Source organism: Anoplophora glabripennis, unplaced genomic scaffold, assembly GCF_000390285.2.
Source record: "Anoplophora glabripennis isolate ALB-LARVAE unplaced genomic scaffold, Agla_2.0 scaffold300, whole genome shotgun sequence".
Lineage (NCBI taxonomy): Eukaryota > Metazoa > Arthropoda > Insecta > Coleoptera > Cerambycidae > Anoplophora > Anoplophora glabripennis.
The window spans coordinates 619,917-628,168 of NW_019416422.1; positions in this window are offsets into that span (position 1 = coordinate 619,917).

Consider the following 8,252-nt stretch of genomic DNA (forward strand, 5'->3'; position numbering starts at 1 on the left):
TGTTTCGCCCTCTATAGGCGACATTCGTGCAATAAAGTACCTGGCAAATTTTAGCAGGTCGCTTCCACCGTAGTAGCCATTTGAATGGCATAGTGGAAGTCAGCGCGATAGATGGAGCCTTTGTGCTTCGCGTACTATGTACCTCTTGTCGGGAGTTTACGACTTTTAACAGCTGGATCGTTCATCGGTTGTCCTACCTATGACACACTGATGAGGACTAATAAGTCCGAAACCGGTCTGTGCCTGGTGGGACCAGCTGATGAACGATCCTAGCTGTTGTACTGGGTGTCGCGAATGTAATTCAATGCCGGTAGGGGCAAATAGCCCTCGGAGTAGTTGTTTTTCGCGGCACTGACGACTTACATTGTGTTTCGCCCTCTATAGGCGACATTCGTGCAATAAAGTACCTGGCAAATTTTAGCAGGTCGCTTCCACCGTAGTAGCCATTTGAATGGCATAGTGGAAGTCAGCGCGATAGATGGAGCCTTTGTGCTTCGCGTACTATAAAAACTATGTTTCACTAAGAAATTATATTACTGAGCTATTAATATAGATATCTACATATATACAGGATATTATTATTTTAATTTTTAGTGACCAATCTCTAAATGAAACCGTAACAACATATCGCGCAGATATTTCCTCCAACGCGTACTAACACACAGATGACCCTCTACAAAATATCGCCCTATAATTCACCACAGATTTACGTATCTGCCGTTTGATCGCTGTGTTAGTGTACATAACAAAATAATCGCTCCAAATTATTTGGTAACAATTTATCCGCCAAAATTTTGGTATTTTACAATTTTTCTTGATGACCCAAACTAGCAGTTTTGTCTTTACAATTTATGCAACTCAACGATAAATCGGCCAAATCGGTCGATAAAACTGCTATATCGCGATATTTAAGGTCATGACAAAAAAAACATTGTTTTGGTACTTATGTCCAAAGTGCATAAGGTCGAAAATCGATCGAGTAAAGATATTGAGAAATTCTTCATGACAATGTGCACTATGGGGTTGCCTATTATTTGGCGTATGTGACGTCACTACTAAAAAAGTTTATTGAGAGAAATTGGTGCACTATAACAAACATTTTCTTTTTTTATTTTTTTTAATTAAATCTGAACAACAAAATTATTTACATGTAGTACTTATGTAATTAATATTATAACAAATAAATATACCTACAACAAAAATATACTTTGCATGATACGTATCTACTTTAACTACATCAATAGGGATGGACGGAAACAGACGGTACTGGCGGTATGAGGCACACAATGCGTTATATCTTCTTTCCTATGTTAAAAATAGATAAGAAGCAAGAAATATTTATTATTTTCTTATATTGTTTATATAAACATTTCTTTATAATGAAAAATAAGCAATACTAAGTACTGTGGACTGGGTGACATATAAATGATGATTGGTTGACATTACACAAAAAAAAACACACCCAAAAAGTAAATAGAAAACCTTTATGGTGTGATGTTGTGCCCAATTAACTAAAAATTCCATCTTTGTAAGTTAAACGCCCGAAGGAATGGGATCGAAATAATTTTCACAATTTCATAAATATGTTTTTGTATGTATAGGAATTCTTCACCTGCCTTTGCTGTTCTCCAGGTTCTATGGAAGCGGCCCCTCTATCAGAACTTCTAATCCGACCCTGAAGTTGGTGCTGGTTCAAGTCGTGGTGAAGCTTTTACAGAATCATCACTGAAGACGCTAAAAGTGAAGACGGCGAAACATTTGGAACTATTACATGCGACCAATTACGTAGGTCACTATGGAACTACCATTGTCCGAGAAGAAGTTCCATCCATAACGGCCTTAGGACCATTAACTTTAGCTGTGTAACAGCACTCTGCCGAATGTCTGTAGCGGATCTACGAGTGGTACTGCCATTTATCATTTAAGGATATGTCAGTTTTTTTTGTCTCACTCTAAAATGTTCCTTTAATTGTTGATTTTTCTATATACATAATAGATATTCTCCAAAATACCTATGCTTGAGTCCTGAAATTCTTGAGGTAAAGCATTTCCAAGAAATGCCATAATAAAAGTTGGAAATGTGCAGCAGACGGAAAAAGTTAATATTAAAGTATTTTCATTAAAACAGTGGTTAATCGACGATACGACACACTGAAATTAATAGAGGCTTCGTGGAAAAATAGACATTTTCACTGTCGACACCGTTAAAAGACTTCGGGCTGTTAAGTATATTCCGTTTGTGCAAAACCATACTTATCGTATCAACCTCGACGTCACCTGTTACGTGGGTGTTGTATAATAATGAAAACGTAATATTGACAGTTGATAGAAGGAAGTGCAAAAACAAGCGCATAGGTGGGGAATCCTGGAAGGAAGCCTAGTTAGTTGAGGTGAGAACAGCGCAGAGTGAAAAGTAAGACGATCGGTGCACTGTGAAAATATATAAGTAGTGAAAAATTAAAAGTGTTTAACCGGTATTAATTAGCAGGTAACATTCTTTAAGTACTTTGTTGTTAATTGTTCTATGTAATCTTATGCTTGTGATGATTATAGATGTTTCATGATAAAAATTCTGTGTATGNGCGCTTAGTTTTCCCGTTTCTGTTTCTCCGATTCTCTTTGAAAATGAAGTGCTTTTACCCTTTATAAGTGTTGGGTATTTCTGTCATATGAATACACATAAATTTTGTTTTGTGTTGCTAAAACTTCACCATTCCAGAAGTATTATATTTCAATTGCATCGTAGTAGATTTAATTTCTAAAGGCGTTGTATTTTAGATTAGTCAATACTGTTGCAGAAAATGTCAGTTCAGTTTCCGACTTTTAAGAAAAAATCTCAAAATATCCGTTATTGAAAACTTTCAGCTTCTGCGCCTGCATATTGGTGTGTTGCTAAATCACCAAACACAAACATAGAGCTCTAGTTCGTATCACGCGTATTTGCCGAAAACAAACAACGCGAATAACATCTCTACTCCCCCTTGGCAATTAAAACTTTTATAGAATAGGGTTAACTTTGTTAAATTACACCCCTTCATGTCGGGAGGCAGTTAGACATTCTTTTAGCGGAGTTTCGAGAGATATTATCGGGACAGATTCGTACTGAAAGTACTTGGTGATAAAAATCGTAGCATTGTGATCTATGGCTTGTTCTCATTCATCCGCAACGGAGTCGTGTCAGTGACTTTTAGCGCGATGTAGATTAGATACACTTTAGTTTCAGTGAATTGTTTCTGGCGTCACTATTCTGTTATACAGGATGTTCTACTACCTCAAAGAGAAAGATGGTAGCTTGGTTAATTTTTTTCTTATATAAACATTAGTCCGATTCGCTTTTGTTTAGAACTTACAAGCATTTTAAAAAATATAATTTCATATTTCAATCAAAGTAGCCTTTATGGGGTCCATTGTATAATTCTTTACGTAATCATACTTGTTAAATTTTTACGTGGGAGATATCGAGAAAACATTAGGGGAAATGGCGAAGATTGAAAAATGGAAACTTCGCAAACTAGAAAATTTTTAAAATCTGCTTGGAAAGCTTGGAAATATGATACTATTTTGGTAAAAATTGTTATTCCCTATCGACGTTATTACAACATTCGTTATAACGTCTAAATCGATCACGTGCTTGTCGCGATTTCCAGCAGGGTATTTAGGCTAATTGGCCCACAATTAAAAATTCATGTTTCGCAGTTGCAGTTATGTAAATTGCCTCGTTACTGTTAAATCTGTGTCCCAGTTTATCACCCATATTGAAAATGGTAATCAGAACTATGTATCAATTCATTGATATAAACTACAGTATATCTTCAATAAGCTTTTCAACAGAAGATTAGCGAGATAAAATAATAATTCTTTTTGATCGTCCTGTTATTTTATTATATTGATGTCATGACTATGTACGAGGCGTGTTTGAGTAGATGTTGAGAACGAAATTAATAAGTTATTATATTGGGTATATCAAACAATTCAGTAGAGTATTCCTGGTAATCTTGTATCTAGTCTGGTACGTAAAAAAATTCTCAATGTATTAACAATTTTTTGCGTGCTGCACCTCCGAACGTAAACATTCCGAAAAAATGTCAAGCTATTCAAATCAAATTCATTAATGATTTCCCGGCACTAGGTTGTTGATCATTTTTCTAGAATTAAGATCGAAATTAAATGTACATTTCAAAAAGAATTTTATTAAATTGTGCAAAACCATACTTATCGTATCAATTTCGACGTCACCTGTTACATGGGTGTTGTATAATAATGAAAACGTAATATTGACAGTTGGTAGAAGGAAGCGCAAAAACAAACGCTTAGGTGGGGAATTCTGGGAGGAAGCCTAAATAGTTGAAGTGAGAACAGTGTGGAGATGGGAGTAAGACGATAAGCGGGCAGTGTGGCAAAATAGTGAAAAATCAAAGTGTTTAACCCGTATTACTTAGCAGGTAATATTCTTTAAGTACTTTGTTGTTAATTGTTCTATGTAATCTTATGATTCTGATGGTTATAGATGTGTCATGATAATAATTCTTTGTATGTTTAGCCTCCATTGTTTTATGCTCAAGGGCATATATTTTTTTAAGGTAAAATTGTTACAATTATTATTAACGATTGCTAATTATTTATTACATGTTAAAATGTATATACATTGTCGTGACTGCCCAGATAGTGCAATAACAACTCCTTTGTTACACCTTTAACTTGTTTTATCATGATTACGTTGTTCGAAAAACAGATAATAAAGCATTTCAAAGCATTTCTTGTGCTCATTTTATGTCATACGCATATAAGAGCCTTGTTGAATTTACTAACATTTTCGCCCGTGAGGAATGAATCTGTAAAAAGAATAATTAAATACAAAAAAAGAATTGCTAAAATAGATCTTCCGAAATCTCAACTCATAGCTGGATTGCCTCCCGTCCAGTACCTTCCGGCTCTGTCGGCTAACTAACACCAATCCTCTTCAGTTTTACTTGATAGTGTGTACGTTTAATTCGAGTGAGGTGACATTTAGTGAGACATTAAATGAGTCGGGCGTTAATTATCATTAGCAAAGGATCCTAATTTAGGCCTTTTGTTAGCTGTTGTTTTATATTTATATTTGGGTAGTTAGAGCAACGATAGTGGGTTTCTCTGCCATGCTCTTTCCCCACAGGAGCTCTAGATGAGCCTGGCACTCTCATTTTATGTTAAATGGTTGTTAATATTTTTGTTGTTCTTTCTATTTGTCACATGTTTAATTTGAGGGCTGTTGTACGTAAATAATAAAGTTAGGTGTATTTACTCTGCTTTTGTTTAATAAAATTAAACCATACTTCCCCTCTTTAAAGTTAGTAGCCAGTGCCTTCCGGTCAATTAAAAATAGATGTATACAACGTAGGTATTCCTTATGACGATCACATATTTTTGGCCACAACTACGTTTGTTTATTTTTTTCGATCGAACCAGGGGTTGTTATACTACACGTTTTAACATTGAAATCTGAGTTGAATATTGATGACTCTGCTGCATAACTTAAAACACCTTTTATTCTTAAACCAAAATCAGCAAACTTTTTTACAAACTTGAAGACAATTAAGGGGGTATATACTTCTTTCGGATAAATTAGTTTGACAATAAAAATTGTAAAGTTTTTGGATCTGGCCATAAATGGTAGGGGTACACTTAGGGTCTCATATACAGGGTGTTGCATCACGAGAGGGACATGGCTTAATGGGAGATAGAGGACATCTAGGGTAACTAGGATCGCCTATAGAAATAGCTCCTTGGCCATTCTTTACTGAGATACAGGGTGATTTATGATTTTTGGTCAAAACTGCTTTATGTCATAACTTTGTTAGTGAATGGAATAATGGGTTCATATTTGGTAGGGTTATTGCACTCACGATACTTCATGTGTACATGTATGACAGCAAAAAAAATCCAGGTCCGGAATGCAAAAATTGTTAATTTTTTGTGCAAGTCTAGAAAATAACATTCTGTATGTATTTTTTTGAAATTCCGATACGATATTCGGAAAGAGCATAAAAAACTGATATTAAAGACGTGTTTCTTTTTTTTGTTACACTTTGGTGGTTCTTTAAATAAGCTATTGAATATACGAGACTACGGCTTCTAAAACTAAATTACGTAAAGGACACATGATAAAAATGGTTTTGCAACTAAAATTGATTGTAGATGTTATAAATAAGCATGCATATTTTAAACCTTATTTTATTTAAATAATATGTATTCCAGGTCCGGACTGCAAAATTTTAATTTTTTTTGTAACTCTAGAAAACATCACCCCGTACGTATTTTTTGGTATTCACATACGATTATCGAAAAGAACATAAAAAAATAATCTCAGCGACATGTCTCTTTTTCTTGTTACACTTTGTTGATTATTTAAATACGCATGATAAAAACATATGACAAAAAAATATATTATAACCCGTAGATTTCGATTGCCATTCATGTAGATCTACCCAAACATTTACAGTAAATCTGTACTGTGAATTACATAACCGTTTGCAGATGGGTATTGCTATGCCCATTTATAGTCGTTTCTTGAGTTATTTATTTACCCCATCTTTTGTAGATTGCAAGTCATTAATAAATAAGGTTCTGTAAATGACCGGACGGTGGTTAAGTAATCAACGCGAAAAAGCCATGAGTGATTGTTGTATGTTCATTTTCAATGTTTTCCATACCATTGAGAAATATTAATAGTCGAACTTATGTTAGACCTTGCAGTTTGTTGAATTGGATCTAAAATATTATTCTCTTCAAATAGTGAATTGTTTGACAACAAACTGTTTACTGCTATTATTGTGTATTCATTAACTTGCATTTAGGTAATACTTTAAATTTTGTAATTTAAACATGCCGCAATTATTTTCAAACGAAGAATATGCTGACATGGTATTCATCCATGGGTTTTGCAATGGGAATAGTAGGGCAGCACAAAGGGAATATCAGCAACGTTTTCCTGGTCGTTTTTATAAAAAATTATAAAACTTTTAGTAAAGTCTTCCAGTACTCAAGACAACACGGGATGTTTCCAACTCCAAAAAATGTGGAGCGTAATTTACATCAAGATGCTCAGGAACAGAACAATATTTTAAATTTAGTTCAACAAAATCCAAAAACTAGCACAAGAAGAATTAGTTCTGCCATTCTTCTTTTCGATAATCGTATGGGAATACCAAAAAAATACATACGGGGCGATGTTTTCTAGTTACAAAAAGAAAAATTAAAATTTTGCAGTCCGGACATGGAATACATATTTAAAGAAAATGAGGTTTAAAATATGCATGCTTATTTATAACATTTACCCTCAACTAAGCCTTCGCTAATTTTAGTTGCAAAACCATTTTTATCATGTGTACTTTACGTAATTTAGTTTTAGAAGCCATAGTCTCGTATATTCAATAGCTTATTTAAAGAACCACCAAAGTGTAACAAAAAAAATACACACGTCTGTAAGATCACTTTTTTAAGCTCTTTCCGAATATCGTATCGAAATTTCAAAAAAATACATACAGAGTGTTGTTTTCTAGACTTGCAAAAAAAATTAATAATTTTTGCATTCCGGACCTGGATTTTCTTTTGCTGTCATACATGTACACATGAAGTATCGTGAGTGCAATAACCCTACCAAATATGAACCCATTATTCCATTCACTGCCAAAGTTATGACATAAAGCAGTTTTGACCAAAAATCATAAATCACCCTGTATCTCAGTAAAGAATGGCCAAGGAGCTATTTCTATAGGCCATCCTAGTTACCTTAGATGTCCTCTATCACCCATTAAGCCATGTCCCTCTCGTGATGCAACACCCTGTATAAACTATCTTTCGAAATTATACAGGGTGCACCTACAGCATCGCAGGTACTGGACTCTGGGGTTAAGGAAATTGGGGTTGAAGGGTCGGAGGTTATAGTGTCGCAGGTTATAGGTCTCGATGGTTAAGGAAATTTGGCTGTAAGTGTCGGGGGTTACAGCATCGCAGGTTACAAGGCTCGAAGGTTAAGGAAATTAGGGTTAAGGGTCGACGGTTATAGCGTCGCAGGTTACTATAACTGCCTAGCCATTGTCATGGATGCTGCATCTGAGTACATCATTTGGTGAGACGGTAACTTCAAATCATCATATCTCGGTGAAAAAAACAATATGTGGACGATTCAAAATTCGCTTGGAAAGGGCAACGATTGTACTTTAAGATGCTATTTTTAGTTTCGTAAAAAAAATTACGTAACGATATTATATAAC